This window comes from Pinus tabuliformis, chromosome 4_2 (genome assembly GCF_031772625.1).
Source record: "Pinus tabuliformis cultivar Carrire ecotype Pingquan chromosome 4_2, CPIR1, whole genome shotgun sequence".
Taxonomy (NCBI): domain Eukaryota; kingdom Viridiplantae; phylum Streptophyta; class Pinopsida; order Pinales; family Pinaceae; genus Pinus; species Pinus tabuliformis.
In genome coordinates, this window is record NC_142304.1 from 243,831,105 (window position 1) to 243,849,014 (window position 17,910).

Here is a 17,910-nt window from a genome sequence, read left to right on the forward strand (position 1 = left end):
AATGAATTCTGAGATACATAACAGGAGCTAGAGATTGTGGCATAATGTATGCAAACATAGAAAATAAGGATTTGATTGGATACACAAATAGTGATTTTGTAGGATGTTTGGGTGATAGGAATGACACTTCTGGTTATGTGTTCCATATTGGTTCATGTGTGATTTTATGGGGATCTAAGAAGTTGTCCATTGTGACAATTTCATCAACAGAAGCAAAATATGTAGCAACAACATCAGCAACATGTCAAGCAGTCTGGTTTAAAAGAGTATTTGATATAATGAAACAAAAACAACAAGGATCAACAATAATATATTGTGACAACACCTCATTGATTGCACTATCCAAGAATAATGTGTTTCATCAAAAGAGCAAGCGAGTATTTGATGTACTTAAGCAGAAACAATAAGGATCAACAATAATCTATTGTGACAACACCTAATTGATTGCACTACCAAGAATAATGTGTTTCATCAAAAGAGAAAGCCTATTGATACTAGATATCACTTTATTAGAGAACTTGTGGGCATTGGAGAAGTTCACTTGAAACCTTGTAAATGTAGTGATCAATTCACTCATACATTTACTTACTAAATCATTAGCAAAATATGTGTTTGAGTTTCTTAGAAGAAACATAGGTATTGTAAGTTTAAGTTGTAGTTAAATTAAACTTGTAGTTGCATGTCAAATTTAACTAAAAATCATAACGTTAAAGGACATTTAATATGGAACAAATGAACAGAAAAGAATGAAAATATCTTAGAATTTGTACAAAGAAATGTTAAAAATGATTCGGCATGTTTAACCTATGGACTTACTCGTTGAAAGAAATAAATACATGTATTAAAAATATTTGATTAAAAAATGGGGAGGTAAAATTGAGAGTCCAGTTCGTTCTATCGATAATACGGACATCAGAGCGCCTACCTCTAGCAAGAAATCTACGACGCGTTTCCTCTCAGGGCATTTAAATCCCATGCCCTCGAAGAATTGCAGAACAAATTGGTGGGGTCCTTGGTCCACAATATAAACTTCTGACATGAGAATTAAGTAATATTTTTATTGTGATTACATATTGGAAAATGCATCTAAAAATCATATTATTTAACTTCTTATCAATACAAACCCAATACACCTTCCCAATTAAAAACCCCTATTTTCACTATATATTGTAATATCTATTTTTCCATTAACATATTTTATATTCCTTTATAATTTTTCATTCACTAAAATTTTAAAATATTTTCAAGTCTAAACCAAAAGTCTATTTGAGTATATCCAAAATATTTTAAAATCTACATTGATTCAACAATTTCAATGGTCACAAGGAATAGTATAATAGGAAAATACAGGTTAAAGGATATCCTAAATTTTATAAACAATTTTATAATCATACATTAATAATGAGCATTTGTAATTTTTGTATTTATGTTTGTTGCCAACACTGGAATATTTTGATGCGAAACTGCCCAATATGAAAGACTAGCAGTCAAATATCCAAAATATTCTAAACTCTACCATTTGAACCATGTAAACGATGAACATTTAAACGTCTGTAATAGAAAATTACCATATCTTGAACCAACGCCTTGGCAACGAGCCGAAAATTTAAGGGTTTCTCTAACAGTCATTTCTCCCATGTGCGTATCATGTAGAAGTCCTCTCTGGAACAAATTCGTAAGGGAATGTCCATTATACGTAACTCCTTCAACCTGAACGAAAAACCTCATACAAAATACATTTAATATCCTTAATTCAAAATAGCCCCATGAACCTAAGATTTGGAAGCATACTTACTTTTAGTGTGCTTTGAAGCTTTCCGGCAAGTGCCAAGAGTAGAGTAGTCTTTCCCGAGGCATGATGTAAGGCCTTCGTGCAGCAGGGCACCGCAAGAGCGCGGGCGCGTTCAACCACGATGTGCGACGGGTGCGACGGAGTGCGGAGTAAATGTGACAAACTTCCGACACTATGCGACGATGGATGAACACTTAATTCGACTAAGTGTTGGAGCGAGGATGTATATACGATGGCTAAGAAATGTATGGGAGCCGACATGTAAATGTGGCACATGGGCATATGATGGTGGCTTTGTGGGGTCGGCGATGGGGCTGCACACCCCATGAAAGCTCACGTGAGTTGGATATAAGTAAAGGAGCATGAGCTCATTTGGAAGACAAGGAACTCTCTCATCCTCTACGCATAAGAGGGGTAAAAATATGTGCAAGGGAAAGGAGAGTTGTGCATATCTCATGCGCATGCTAGTTAGGGTGTAGTTTTGGTATTCTTGTGCCGGGTGAGGTGAAGGCTAGTGTGCCGGGTTCAGCTTGGATGCAGTTTTGTGTAGGACTTGACTAAGGGGTCTTGGGTGGCTCGGGTGAGCACCTCCCTTCGTGCAAGGGTGCACAAGATGTTGTAAAAGGCAGGTGGCCTGTCTATTGTAAAATTTGGTTAATTGTGAGACTTGGTTCGACCAAGACACACCGTTGTATTGTAATCTAATATTCTTAATAAAATTGTCAGGAAGACTCACATTACGGGGAGTTGCCCCTCCCCTTTATACTTGTTGCAATTGTTGTTCTCAGTTTAATTGCATGATTATATTGAATGAGTATGGGCTTCATTAAGTATAAAGGATAATTTCTTTTACTTAGTTGCGAAACACAAGCTAAGTATGTTAATGTGAAAGTAGGCGTAGTCCACGAATGTTAGTATTGGTGAAAAGAACGCGTTCGGTGGTGCCGCACCTCGCTATAAGCAGTTGGAAGACTACCGCAGGTGTAGGGGCGTGACAGTTGGTATCAGAGCAAAGGTTTGCTCGTGAATATTGAAGTTGTTGGATGGTGGAGACTAGATCGCAAAGGAAGAAGAAGCTGTTGGAGATGGCAGCTGGGTCTCAAGTTGGGTCTAGCCATGAAGCCGGAACTTTATCACTTATGGAAAGAATACTGCAGAGGATGGAAGCCATGGAGTCTTCTTGGGAAACGAGGGAGGAATTGCTCACTAAGGAGCAAGAGACCAGCTCGAAGCTAAGGGAAGAACTTGATGAGCTCCGAACGCAGCATGAGTACATGGATCTTCTATGTACACAACTAGAGATGAGGGTCAAAGAGGTCGAAGAAGCAAGGGATCAGGGTCTTGCAGAGATCGTGAACTTGAAGGGATCTCTTGACAGGGTAAACAAATCTCTTGATGAAGCCAAGGATGAGATCGCGGTGTTGAAGAAGGCCGTGAGGCATAACTCAGGTGGAGGAGTGCCTCATGTGAAGGTCAAGGAACCAGAATCTTATGATGGCACAAGGAATGAAAAGATTCTTCGAAACTATCTATAGGACATGGAACAGTACTTGGAATGGTTGAGTCTACCTAATGGTGAGACACAAGTCAAGGTGGCTGCTGAGTTCTTAACAAAGGATGCTAAGATGTGGTGGCGAAGGAGGGTGGATCAGATTGTCAATGGCAGTGCTGATGACATCACTTCGTGGGATGACATGAAGAAGGCTTTGCAGACCCATTTCAGTCCTCAGGATGAAACGTGGGAAGCAAGGACGAAGATTAAGTACATCAAGAAACCGGAAGCCTACAAGCATACCAGCGAGAGTTTGCAAGTGTAGCTTTGGAACTTCCCGACATGGCGGAAAGGGACAAGGTGTTCAACTTCATTATTGGGTTGAACCCTTGGGCACGCAATGAGGTGAAGAGGCAGAAGATTAGGACACTTGAGGAAGCTTTTGCTGCAGTTGATAGGTTGGTGGATCATTATGATGAGACTTCTGATGAGAAAAAAAAGTCCGACAAGCCGAAAGAAAAGAAGAAGGATGATGCTTCGAAATCGGATGATGGTTCGAAGACGAAGAAGCCTTTGAAGTGTTGGATATGTGCAGGACCACACGTGGTGAAGAATTGTACCTCTAAACCGAAGGTGGCCGCTATTGCACAGTCTGATGGAAAGAATGATGATGCTTCTGTGGGATGATGCAGATACTTGGTGCTTCTGATACTACGGAAGGGGCCTCTAGAAGGGATCCTGAAAGGAACAAGTTGGAGTATGTTCGAATGAAGGTTGGAGGTGATGATGTGCTCACTATGGTGGATAGTGGGGCTTCTCACAACTTCATGGGCGAAGATACTGCGAGAAGAATTGGGCTGAAGTTTGTACCGGCAAAGGCACAAATGAAGTTAGTGAATTCTCCTCCTATTGAGATTCTTGGTATAGCTGAGAGGGTGGACACTACACTTGGTGAATGGACCGGGAAGGTGGGCTTCAATATAGTGCGGATTGATGACTATGAAGCTGTATTGGGGATGGAATTCATGAAACAATTTGATGCTATGATTGTTCCACATTTGAAGAAGCTCTACATTTATGATGGAAGGGAAGATGTACCCATTGGTGTGCCAACCATTGGTGTGACAAGACTTGATTGTAAATTGGGAGTGATGCAAATGGAGGATAAGGAGAAGGTGAACAAGCGGTTGTCTAGTGTTGAGACAAATATTGTGGACCAGTCATTGGTCATCAAGACACTTTCAGATAGCATCTTGGATTTGACAAGAAGGCTAGAGTTGGTGGAGGATGATGATGACGATGATGAAGTATATGTGAGGCCGGATGCCCAGAAGGAAGACCGGGTTGCTTATCTACAAAGGATGGAGACCGAAGATCCTGATAGATGGATCGAATTGATTAGTGAGGGAGAGCCTTCAGGCTCTACTCCCTCTACATCTTCTTAGATGGATGAGAAGATGGGGCTCATTGTTAGCTGCTCATGGCAGTGAGTCCTTAAACATGTTTGAGCAGGTATGACTGATGGCGCAGGGATGGCTTGGCATCAAGCATCATGACATGTTGCAGATGGGATGGATAGAGCTTCCATGGACCTGAGCATGGATTATGGAGATGAATTCTTGAGGAGTCAAGGATGTGGCAGATGTTTGAGGAACAACTGATGATGGCATGAGGATGTTCACTCTCATGGATTGAGCGTGATGGTTGGATTAGCTACCCAACTAGTTCAGACATGAGGTTCGGAAGTGTACAGAGATGTGTTGGCATTATGTTGGAGTATCATGACGAGGTTCACACGGTGACATATGGATCGAGATGACATCTTATGGAGAGCATACCGTTGAGGTGCATACCTTGGTATGGTGAGCTTGGTGGCAGCTAGTCATTGAGCCGGGACATAGTGGAGAAGAGACTCTACATATGTTGCAAGGATGTTTGCCTTGCGAAGAGGAGTTCACATCACGGATGAGTGATGATCTTGGTGGATGGCTACCAGGATGATATGTTGTAGAGGACGACAACGATTTAAGGTGGAGGAGGATGTAAGGCCTTCGTGCAGCAGGGCGCGAGCAAGAGCGTGGGCGGGTGCGCGGGCGCGTTCAACCACGATGTGCGACGGGTGCGACGGAGTGCAGAGGAAATGTGACAAACTTCCGACACTATGCGACATAAAAATGCGACGATGGGTGAACACTTAATTCGACTAAGTGTTGGAGCGAGGATGTATATATGATGGCTAAGAAATGTATGGGAGCCGACATGTAAATGTGGCACATGGGCATATGATGGTGGCTTTGAAGGGTCGGCCATGGGGCTGCACACCCTATGAAAGCTCACGTGAGTTGGATATAAGTAAAGGAGCATGAGCTCATTTGGAAGACAAGAAACTCTCTCATCCTCTACGCATAAGAGGGGTAAAAATCTGCACAAGAGAAAGGAGAGTTGCACATATCTCATGCACATGCTAGTTAGGGTGCAGTTTTTGTATTCTTGTGCGGGGTGAGGTGAAGGCTAGTGTGCCGGGTTCAACTTGGATGCAGTTTTGTGTAGGACTTGACTAAGGGGTCTTGGGTGGCTCGGGTGAGCACCTCCCTTCGTGCAAGGGTGCACAAGATGTTGTAAAAGGCATGTGGCCTGTCTATTGTAAAATTTGGTTAAGTGTGAGACTTGGTTTGGCCTAGACACACCGTTGTATTGTAATCTGATATTCTTAATAAAATTGTCGGGCAGACTCACATTACGGGGAGTTGCCCCTCCCCTTTATACTTGTTGCAATTGTTGTTCTCAGCTTAATTGCATAATGAATGAGTATGGGCTTCATTAAGTATAAAGGATAATTGCTTTTACTTAGTTGCGAAACACAAGCTAAGTATGTTAATGTAAAAGTAGGCGTAGTCCACGAATATTAGTATTGGTGAAAAAAAAGCGTTCGGTGGCGCCGCACCTCGCTATAAGCGGTTGGAAGACTACCGTAGGTGTAGGGGTGTGACACATAAAGTCCAAGAAACAACGTCAATCTTCGCGATTTTAAATTTATAAGCCACGGATCAACCCAGAGATTCGAGCATCGGAATAAATTTCAAGTTAATTGTCTTTCAAGATATTTACCTGCTGGGTTTAACGATGCCGCCGATATTGTGAAGAATTTTTAATGTTTTTTTCTTTGTCTTTCGCAACCGAAGAGCTACTAAAGCATCCTAAGATAAACATTCCACACATTTCTGTTAAAAAATGAGACAACGCGGCTTTGCAACCCGGTCGTTATTATTATAATAAATATAAATATATAAAATACTGTATTTTGCACAGATTTGTTTACATGATAATAACAATGTTAACACTGGTCAATTATACACACAGACAAGAATGGTGGAGTGCAAAATAAGTTTGCATTTCAAGATAAAAATGACATTGCGAAAAGATAAAATGGATTAAAAATAAAAAATTATAGCATTTTTTTTAAGGATCTTATAGAAAAATGAAGCTGCATTGATATAAACAAAATAATTTTTTATAGTATATATATATAATAGATTAATTCTGTTAAAAAAATAATATGACTAATGGGAGATTTCCATAATGATTCATGCTATTATAGATTTTAGAAAAAACAATATAAAATATGTGATCCGTCCAATATAAGTATTTTACAAACAAATAAGTATAAATTATTTTATTTATAATACAAAATTTTATGATACTAAGTTACAAGGACATCTTTCTTTTATATATATGAAATGAGGTATTTTGAACTAAATAAAAAGAATTGACTTTTTTATATTTTACAAACAAATAACTACAAATTATTTTATTTATAATAAAAATTTTATGATACTAAGTTACAAAGACATCTTTCTTTTATTTATACATATGAAATGGGGCATTTTTGAATTAAATAAAAAAATTGATTATTTTGTATTTTACAAACAAATAACTACAAATGATTTTATTTATAATACAAAATTTTATGATACTAAGTTACACACATCTTTCATATATATATATGAAATGAGGCATTTTTTTAATTTAATAAAAAAAACTTTTATATATACATATGAAATGAGGCTCCGAATGACCAGGAGTCTCCCAATGAGTTTCTTCCGAGCTTCCCGTGGGATATTTGTGACGTCAGTATGGAAGTTCTGTGACGTTCGTCTGTGGGGAGCCTCTCTATGGCTGCCCATGCCAGCTCCTCCTCCTCGCATCTACGCGCTATTGAACTCGATGACAGACTGGGGAATCGATCGCTGCCCCCAAGGTAGTTCGGGGCAGGGATATGAAAAACGTGTGGAGAAATCGATCGCTGCTTTAAGAGTCCAGACCTTTTCCTAGACTGGGGAATCGATCTCTGCTTCCCATCTCCTCCTTCAATTCTCTGAATAATCATGACCTGCAAATGGGACTAATTTCTATTTCACAGACAGCTGCAACCAATGTTTCTTTCTCAGAGATTACCAGTTTAATATATTATATAAATCTCTTACCTTTTTAAGGCGGAGAGTGTCACATTCTCCCACGACACCATCGTTGACATCGTTGCCACAGCGTTTCTTGGCTGTGTTTCATACATAGATCCGCCATTTTAACCTACTCGCACATTCTTGCACATCTCCCATCGTTGCTCACCATGGTGCTTGCGTAGCTAACTTAACTTGGAATGCAAAATTTCCTCGAGAAAGTGACAAGACACAATTAACAATTGGTGTGACTTATCAGATGATGTAATTATCGATGTGACAGGATGATTTAATAATTATATTATTTATTATAAATAAATGTTAATATTTTTTAAATTATTTTAAAGTATAATTTAAATTAATATCTTATTTTTAACCGTAACAACTATACATATTTTATTGTTTCTGGTTTATTTCAATTACGACCTTTATGCTCATAAAAATATAGAAACTAAATTATTAAAATATCATTTTTATATTGAAAACAGAATCAATCATTATATAATTTATATTATAAGATAGTTTCGATAACTACAAATTTAATAATTATATTATTTATTATAAATAAATGTTAATATATAATTTTTAATTTTTTTTAATAATTTAAACTAATATTAATTTTTTAAACTATAATAAAGATAAATATTTTTTGTTTCTTATTATTTCGATTATGAGTTTCATAACTAATAAAAATATAGAAGTTAAATTATTAAAATATCAATTTTATATTCAAAATAAAATCAATCATTATATAATTTCTATTATAAAATTGTCTTGATAACTACACGTTTAATAATTATATTATTTATTTGAAATAAATGTTAATTTTTTTTTATTATTTTAAAAAATAATCTAAATTAATATCAATTTTTTTAACCATAACAAATATAAATAGTTTTTTTTTGTTTATTATTTAGTTAGTTATGAATTTTATGACTAATAAAAATATAGAAACTAAATTATTAAACTAAATTATTAAAATATCGATTTTATTTTCAAAATAAAATCGATTATTATATCATTTATATTGTAAGGTAGTTTTGATAACTACAAATTTAATAATTATATTATTTATTATAAATAACTATTAGTACTCTTTTTCTAAAATTAGTTTAAAAATTAATTTTAATTAATATCAATTTTTTACCATAATAATTGTAAATAATTTTTTGTTTGTTATTTATTTCAATTAGGACTTTTATAACTAATAGAAATATAGAAATTAAATTATTAAAATATCAATTTTATACTAAAAAAATCCATTATAATATATAATTTATATTATAAGATAATTTTGATAACTACACATTTAATAGTTATATTATTTATATTAAATAAATGTTAATATTTTTTTTAATTATTTTAAAAAATAATTTAAATTAATATCAATTTTTTTAATCATAGCAAATATAAATAATTTTTTTTTTCTTATTTATTTCAATTATGGCTTGGAGCTCATTGTTATGTTTTGATTATGAAATATCTTAAGAAAATATCCTTCCAACTATTTTATACTACTTTTGATTATGAAATATCTTAAGAAAATATCCTTCCAACTATTTTATACTACTTAATTAATTTTTTATTGTTTCATTAAGTAATGTTTTGATCACTTTCTATGTATGGAGTATATGAATAGTTTAGAGGTTCATTAGGAGAAGAATTTAAAATTCAATTTAAAATTCTATGGTTTTAGTTGTTATTAAACTAATTTGGAATGTTTACTACAATGTGTTTTTTTAGTTCACAACTTTTAAGTTGGGCAATTTAATTTATTTGTTGTAATATTGTAGTGTATAGCAATGAAGTAATAATGAAAAATGGATTTTTTTTGCCGTGGATTGTTGTTGTGGCTATTGTCATTGATACATTTTTTTTCTTTGCAGTTTAAAAGGTAAGTTTTCTTTTGTTTGTAGCAAAAGTTGTTGCTTTTTGTATAGATCTCGCTATTTGGAAATTTCTCTCCTTTCACATTATTGGGCTTCTCTTTCATTGGCTTCCTTTTTTAGTCTTGATGAAATTTAAGTTGGTTTCTAGACAATGGTGTACTTTTTTTTGGAAAACAAGCTTTTTCTTGTGAGTTGTGATTGATGCAATGAGAAAGAGAAGAGTTCAGGTTTACTTGTTTACCCGCTCATTTAGCCGATGATTGTTTAGTAGCATCTTCCATTTTCTTAGTTTTGCATACATAATTGAATATACAGTGGGATCAATGATTCTATTAAGCACACATGCAAGTTATTTGCATACAAAAATTCATCTCATTGTCAACCATTTTACAAGTACATTTAGCAATGTGATTCTATTAAGCACACATGCAAGTTATTTTCATACAAAAATTCATTTCATTGTCAACCATTTTACAAATACATTTAGCAATGTTGGTCTGCTTACGCTTGGGGAGAGAGGATTTCTCTCTTTATTGCACAAATGTAGTCCACAAAAATATGAATGGGTGTTTTTGAAACATGTTTTTAAAAACATGGAATCAGAAATTTTTATTCACACTAGTGTTGACAACACTTCAAAGAGGAAGAAGCTTCCATATGGTAGTGTAACACCACCAAAGGAGTCTATCTTTTTTCAAGAAATGTCTTATTGGGTATATATAGACATAGATTATGAAGATTACCGTACTTATGGTTATCCTATCTATTGGTTACAACTGAATAGAAACAATTAGGGTTATTTATTTGTTCTTATTGTTGACGTACAATTTATGCCATTAGGATTATACAAGAATCAACTTGTTTATGTTGTTAATAATGGTTGCACATTCATTTAGTCACTTGAATAGATAGATAATTTTCAATTTGGTCGACTCTCAAAATATCAGTTTGGTATATTTTGAAGATGATTAGGGTACAGATGGTTGTTGCTTGAATCTGTCTCTGAGGATATAAATAGTAAATGTGCAGGTTCCCTACTTTTGCAGAGAGTTTAAGGAAAAGTTCTTATGATGGGTTGGTCTCAAGTGAAGTTAAAATTGATGGATTGTTGGTGGTTGAAGCGTCATGCATGTACTATGAACGGTTGAAGATTTAGATGATATGATTGAAAATAAAATCATTTTTTGGCTTATTTAAAATAAGGATTCTATTGTTGAGATACTTCCACTACCTGTGGATATATTGAATTACACTTTAAGGCTTAGTCATGTTTATTTTTTGATATTCCCAAAAACCTAGGTATGTTTTATTCTTTTAAGAAATTTTTTTGGGAGATGATTGTAGTTCAGAATTTGAAGTTATATTGAGGACATAGGTATGGTAAATGCGGAATGTGAACTTTAATGTCATGTTTCTGTCTATAAGTGGTTGAGCATGTTGATGATATCCTCGAGAATGGATTTATTTAATTTTTTTTTTTTTTAATACAAAATGTATTGTTGACATAGCTCCACTATTTATTGATGTATTGAATTAGCCTTTGATGCTTCAACATGTTTTTTTTTTGAGAATGCTGAAGATTCTATGTATACTAAAATGTTTTTAAGATAATTGTAATTTAGATTTTCAATTGATACTGGGTACACACGTATGCTAAATTTGGAATTTGATTCGTATTTTTTTGTTTTTGTAATTTCCAAAAAAATCTTACTGGTTGGGAAAAAAGTTTTGTTGGTGTGAATCCATAATTGGTGGAAGTTGTTATTGTATCGATTATGTGTAAGGGGATCAGTTTTCCATGTCTTCCAAGTTCGTTGCGAGAAAGATAATTTTTGAAATATTTATTCTGGATGGTTTTGTTAACTTTTAGTTTTTTCAATATGGAAGAGCGCGTATTAGCCAGCAAGGGAATTGCAAAAAGAAATTTATACCAACTTTAAATTTATTATAGAAATGTTGACTGAATTAAGAACCGACAGTGGTGTGAAAAGAGCCAGGTCTGCTACATGACAACGATCAAATGAATACCAACGAAAGTGGTATCAGGGAAATAAGGGACCCATTAAAGTAAACAGAAGTTCTAGGTGTCAACGAAAAAGATATCTTTAGGAAACCACGAACAAGGAGGAGCTATAAATCGTAAGTACATGTTGTTTTGTTTTGATGGTCGTTTTGTTGGATGTTTATGATGTGAAAGAAGTTATATTTATGAATCTTTATTAACATTAGTCTTCTTTCAGAACATTGCATTTGGAAAGAGAGGGTTTATATGAATTACGATGGTGTTTTCTGTGAAAGCAATGAAAGAAATGCAATTTTCTTTTTCCTAATAAAATTTCTCTCTGTGCACATTTATCTTTTTAAAAAAGATAACAAAACAAAACAGTCGTGTATGCTTTCCCGTTTTAAAAAACTCATATCATTTTAATAAAAACAAACACCGGTATGCTCCCTTTTAGCTTTCCCGTTTTAAAAAACTCATATCATTTTAATAAAAATAAACACCGGTGTGCTCCCTTCTAAAAAAATCAAACTCATATAATTTTCATAAAAGCTTATGACGAAATATCTCTTAATCTCCATGAAAGCGTTTAATAACTTTTCTACCTAACGATTTATAAGTATATGCATAAAGCAGGCAAAGGTGCCCATGGCGGAGATGGGGATTTACGAGAAAATTGGGATTGTGCAGGAGCACATATGCCCAATGAGATATATGGCCACCAAATATGCAAAAGACTCTCTGCATTTATTGAATCTTTCGAATTAGATCGCAAGATGTATGCAACGTATATAGCTAGTAGATCTCAAGCTGATTGATTGATATCTTACGAGGCTGTTGTCCCCTTTGCAATGGCTTCGAACTCGTGCCAGAAAATTGAATCTGACGGTGGGATTCTATTGGGAAAACCACATAAATCCTAGTAGATGAAGCAGAGACTCAAGATTTTACTGTAAGCCTGCGTTGAGCCAAAATCCTCTGAGCATGCGTGAGCTGAGGGAATAGGTTGTCTTTGCTTCTCGGCTTTCACTTTGTTGCTCTCCAGGGGTTTTATGTACACCAGGTTTGATACTATGATTAAAATTGAAAACAGATAAGCATAAAGTTGTTTTTCTCAGTATTATGAATCATCTAAATAAGATTAGAGGGAAGACATCAACTATAAATGATTGGAGTAAGATTAAACTACATAAGTAGAGTAAGACTGAACTAAACTACTGAAACTGAACTAGCACCTATTTGTTAAACTACTGAAACTGAACTAACACCTAACAAATAGTTAGAATTAAATTCTCCAAAAAAAAAAAAAAAAATGCTAAAATATTCATCACCATTCACAAGCAGACCTCCACTTCGCATACGAATACTAAGAGCGTCTCAATCCTAATACTCAGAGCGAGCTCGATTTCTCTTCGGAAACTAAACACCATATTATAATTTTATTTGAATACAAAACATAAGAATTTATACCTTCAGGTCTAAAATGTTGGATTCCTCCATTTAGGTCAAATTCGTAGCCTAGGGTCACAATCATAATTGGAAAATACTTCAACTTTACACACTAATTAATTTGTTATTATCCAACACTTATTTCATGCATCCCGTGAATCTCATAAAGTGCAACAACAGTACCGTTTTTGTGTTTTACAGATAATTTCTTAGTTTTTGAAAGGACATTATTTATTTATTTTTATATTTTAGTTATTTGTAATTTAAATCTAATTATACCTAAAAAAAATATTAAATTGATGCATGGAAAAATAATTTAATAGTTTTTTGTAAATTTGAGTTTAACTTGGATTAATATTTACACCAAATGTTGTAAAGGAAATCTTCTAAATAAGTAGCATATGATAAAATAATATAGATGAAGAATGATGTGAAATATTATGCTATGTCAATGTAGCCCAATTTGACTAGGGTAACATTTTATAATTGGGATTTCTATCTTCTATCTTTCTTTTAGTACATAAACATTTAAATTAAAAATTAAAAAATTTAGATATGTGAATGATTGAAAATTGGAATTGTAAATGTTAACTTATACTACTCTTAAATTAATCTATTAAAGTTACCAATTATTTCCCTATATTCTTGGGATAATGCCTAAAATTTGGGTTCCCTTGGTTCCTGTTGTTTCTTTCTAATCTATGTTTTGAAAGAGACCAGAGGAAATTTTTTGTTTTATGGTTAAAAATTCTTATGTACTTGCTTTAAAAGTTGTGGAAAATCTTATAAAAACTCTTACAAGTTGTTATATATCTTTTTAAGCTTTTTGAGGCAATAAAAACACATCTAATGGATAATGTATGTCTGTGATTTCGTTATTGTAAATCTCCCTTGAATAATAAGAATACCTATTACCATTTCCCATTCACATTTCCCTTAAAAGGAGGGTTTTACCACATAAAACACTATGTTAATTTTTGTATTTGATTATTCTACTCTCTTGATTATGTGCTATTATTTGCTATTATTTTCTGCAATTAAAATTTATTTTTAGGTTATGATTTTGGTGTTAAACCCAAGTGGTATCAGAGCTTTTGGGAAAAAATTGTGCTAATGGTGAAGATGCAGAGTGCAAAGTTTGAAATCGAAGAGTTCAATGGGAACTAGCTTTGAGTTATGGAAGGTTAAGATGCAAGATATGCTTGTGCAACAAGGTGTGGCAAAGACATTGTTGGGCACGACAAAGAAATCTATCGACATGGACACTGAATACTAGGAGGACATGGATGCAAGCACCATCATTTTTATTCATCTATGCTTTTCAGATGATGTGCTGTTTAACATCATTAGAAAGAAAATAACTGGAAGTTTATGGACCAAGCTAGAAAGCCTTTATATGACTAAATCCTTAGAAAATAGATTCTACATGAAGCGACAATTATACAGTTTGTGGATGAAGGAAGGTACAAAGATCGATCATTTGAATTCTTTCAATACTCTTTTATGTGAGTTCTCTATTATTGATGTAAATCTTGAAGGGGAAGTTAAGGAAATTGCACTATTGGGTTCTCTTCTTGAGTCTTTGGAACATTTTGTAACCTTTATCAGTTTTAGTTCTACTGATACCATTGATTTTGATGTTGGTGTAGGAGGTTTTTTGTATGAGGAAACTCAGTGGAAATATATCTTTAAAACATGAACATCAGAAGCAATGGTTCCGAAAGGTCCATCAAAATTAGAAGATTGGAAATTGAGAGACACATCAAGATTGAAGTGAAGAGGCTAGAATATTCAGTTAAAGTGTTGGTACTATAACAAATAAGGGCATGTTAAGAAATATTGTTTGAAAAGAAAGGAACAAGATGCTAAAAAGGATTCTACAAAGGAAGCTAATTGATTTGAAACTAGTGCAGGAATTGTTGATGAGCTATTGTCTACTTCTATTGTTTCTCAACATCTTCATAATTGGTTGCTTGATTCTAGTGCTTCCCATCATATGTTTCTTCATATGAATTGGTTCTCTTCATAGCAATTTATTGATGATACTATGGTTTTCATCGGTAATGATGTTACCTACAAAACTATTGGGATTGGTAGTATCAATATTAAAATGTATGATTATATTGTTAGAATGTTAATAGAGGTGAGGCATGTGCTTGACCTTAGAAATAATTTAATATCTCTCAGAGTGTTAGCTTAAGCTAGTTATAGATATATATGGTGGAGTTATGAAGGTGACGAAAGGAATCTTGGTAACCATGAAGGATAAAGTGTTTGGAATCCTTTATAAGCATGAAGGAAGGACAAAAATAGATCATGCAACAATAACATCTAAAGGTTCAAGTGACACTACTCGTTTATGGATCAATGCTTGGGTCATATGAGTGACAAAGAGTTGGAGGTATTAATTCATCATAAGTTGCTTCTAAGCTTGAGATATCTTAATTTCAGTTTCTATGAGCATTGTTAGGTAGAAATTAAAAATAGGAAAACATGTATGTAAAGTCATCCTTGATTACATCCATTCTAATCTCTGGGGACCATCTCCTCAATTCTATTTTGGAGGATCTTCATATTTTGTAACATTTAAAGATGATTACTCTAGAAAGGCGTCGATCTATTTACTAAAAAGAAAATTTGATGCATTTGATCCTTTAAAGCAATATAGAGATTTGGTTGAAAAGAGTACTAGTTGGTCAATTAAATGTTTTCGAATTGACAATGGAACCGAGTTTACTTCAAAGGAGTTCAAAATTTTTTGCAAGGAAGCTAGGATCGAAAGACATAAAACCACAATTTATACTTCTTAGCAAAATGGTGTTGTTGAACACATGAATATGAATCCTCTAGAGAAAGCAAGGAGTATACCAAGTGATGCTAGGTTGCAGAAGGAATTGTGGGTAGAAGAAATTCTTATAGTGTGTTATCTAGTAAATCGGTCACCATCAATTACAATTAATTGCAATATTATAGAATACGTATGGACAAGTCAACCTTATGATTATTCAAATCTTAAAGTTTTTGGTTGCAATGCCTATGCTCTTATTGCAAAGAATCACCATTGTAAGTAAGATCTAAAATGATAAAGACTAATATTTTTTGGATATGGTGATGGAATTAAGGGTTATAGGTTGTGTGATCCAAATACCCACAAAATCATCATTAACAAAGATGCCATATTTGATGAATCGTCACTCATAAAATCAAAGGTAGATGTTGAAATGAAATCGGAAAAATTACTTTAACAAGTTTAATTGGAAACTCAATCTTCTTCAAGGGAGGAGGATCATGAAGAAACTCCTACATAATAAGATGAGGATACAAAAAATTCTCAAGAAAAAGAAGAAATATGGCAACAAATCTTAGAAATATCAACAAAGATCATATCTTTTCCTAAAATGTATGTTTATTTTGCTATTTTTGTTGCTTTGATTTCTAATGATGGAGAAACTAGTTGTTATCAGGAAGCAATGGAAGTATATGATAATGATAAATGGAAAGTAGCAATGAAAGAGGAAATGGATGCATTACAAAGAAATAAGACATGGGATCTTGTGGAACTTCATAAGGATATAAAGGTTTTCGATTGCAAGTGGGTTTATAAATTTAAGAAAGAAGTTTATGATATTGTTAAAAAGTCAAAGCAAGACTAGTTCCAAAAAGATATTCTCAGAAGAATGGTATTGATTTCCATGAGAGTTTTCCACCAATTGTTAAGCTTGTTTCAATTAAAGTTGTGTTATCATTACATGCATTACTTGATCTAGAGTTAGAGCGACTCGATGTTAAAACAACATTCTTACATGGAGATTTGGATGAGGATATATATATTGAACAACCAAAATGGTTTTTTCAAAATCACAACAAGAGGTTTGTTTGAAAACTCAAGAAGTCATTTTATGGCCTTAACCAGTCCCCCAGGAAATGGTACAAAACATTTGATTCGTTCATGATGAACTACAATTTTACCAGAAGTGAGAATTATCATTGTGTTTAATTTCAAAACTTGGAAAATGGCATATTCACTATTTTGGTGTTATACGTTGATGATATGCTTGTCGCAAGAAAAATGATTGTTCATATCAACAGGTTAAAGGCTCAGTTGGCTTGGACTTTCCAAAAGAAGGATCTTGGAGTAGAAATGATCTGGATTTAAACATGAATGCAACAAATTACAGAGATAACCATAAATACAAAGATGCAGCGGAAATAATACTTCATTTCACTAATGTAAAATATTGAGATATGCTTACAAACAGAAAATGGAAATAAACAGTTAGGGCGATGGTAGCTTATCTCTGAGAAGAGATGTGGTGGCTACATGCCTCTGAACTATGTTACAATGAAGCTCGAAGGCCTATTTATTGTTGAGAAACAATGGAAAACCCTTCATATCCCAAAACTTAACCCTAGAAGATGAAACGTCAAATTGTGGGCCCTGTTTGGGCAAATTGGTACCTCAATTTCCCGGGGTTGTAACTTTGGCGTACGATCTCTGTTTGACGCGTACAATAGCTCGTTAGAAAGATCTGTATAAGCACTACAACTTTGGGAGGAGAAACATCAATGCATGGACACATGTTTCTCCCATATTTCCCAAAAAACATCGTTTAGGGCCTCAAAATGGATTTGGAAGTTCAAGACTCGAAAAACTGCTAAAAATAGTAAATTGTGCTACAAATAAGGAAATTGAAAAGTTGAAAGAGACAGTTGTGGGGTTCTAAGTGGGATAAGTGGGTGGCCACCAACATACACCTAGATCATTCCTCCCCCCTTACAAAGCAATGGTCTGCATTGCATTGCGTTCCTCTCTAAGATGAAGTAGCTTC

General features: G+C 34.1%; 1 pseudogene; it reads right to left on the reverse strand.

Moving 5' to 3' along the window:
- Positions 1-17,910, reverse strand: part of LOC149168942 (ABC transporter G family member 39-like) — a 64,704-nt pseudogene that overhangs the window by 14,989 nt on the left and 31,805 nt on the right.